This window comes from Trachymyrmex cornetzi, unplaced genomic scaffold, assembly GCF_001594075.2.
Source record: "Trachymyrmex cornetzi isolate Tcor2-1 unplaced genomic scaffold, Tcor1.1 scaffold1610, whole genome shotgun sequence".
NCBI classification, from domain to species: Eukaryota; Metazoa; Arthropoda; class Insecta; order Hymenoptera; family Formicidae; genus Trachymyrmex; species Trachymyrmex cornetzi.
Window position 1 is genome coordinate 69,939 of NW_017296214.1, and position 837 is coordinate 70,775.

The following is an 837-nucleotide window of genomic DNA, read 5'->3' on the forward strand; positions in this document are numbered from 1 at the left end:
GGCACAGTTCTTCCAGCTGCTCGATGCACTCGTCGCATCGCTGCAGCCACGCGAAACACCCCTCCAGAGTAGCGACCTGGTCGCACTGCTCCAGCAGTTCGCGTTCCACTCGCTCGTGGTTTTCCATGTCTTTAAATCACGTTAATGCACTCTTACACGGAGCACTGAATAGTTTTTCAATGTATGCAGAGTGGGCACACGCTGCTACACTTATCACGATCGATTCGTTAATCGTACGGGGCGCCAACTGGGGTGCCGCGCGCTGATGGCCCATTATATATTCAATTTGCAACTTCTTTGTCCCTTTGTCTACCCTCCATGGGGACGCAGCATCGATGACGTGTCACCGATCATTTTTTAGAAAAATATCGTTATCGTTACCGATACTTTTGCCCTTGACAGACAGAACTGTGAGAACGCGGTATGATTTCATCATCTACCCTTAATGTAGTAATATGTGAATAAAAATTTGTCATTCGCATACTTCTATGTGTACTTTCTTTACTTCTCATCCAACCTATAGTATACCATACACACCTATCCATTGTAAGAAAATACATGCGCGCGAATCGTAGATTAACATTACTCTTTTTTATTCTCTATCACTTACTTGGTCACGTGATATGTACACTATTTAGCAACGTCGTATTTATATCAAATCGCATTGATGATGTCATCGTTAGATCATGTGATATGTAAAATGGTTTTTGAGCGAGAAAAGAAAAAGATGGTAGGGATATGGAATAGCGTGTACAGCGGCGGTAGCGGCCCGATGGCTGCTCGCGACGGTGGGCGCGGGGTCCGCGGGCGGGGGCGGTAGCGGCCCGATGGCGACCC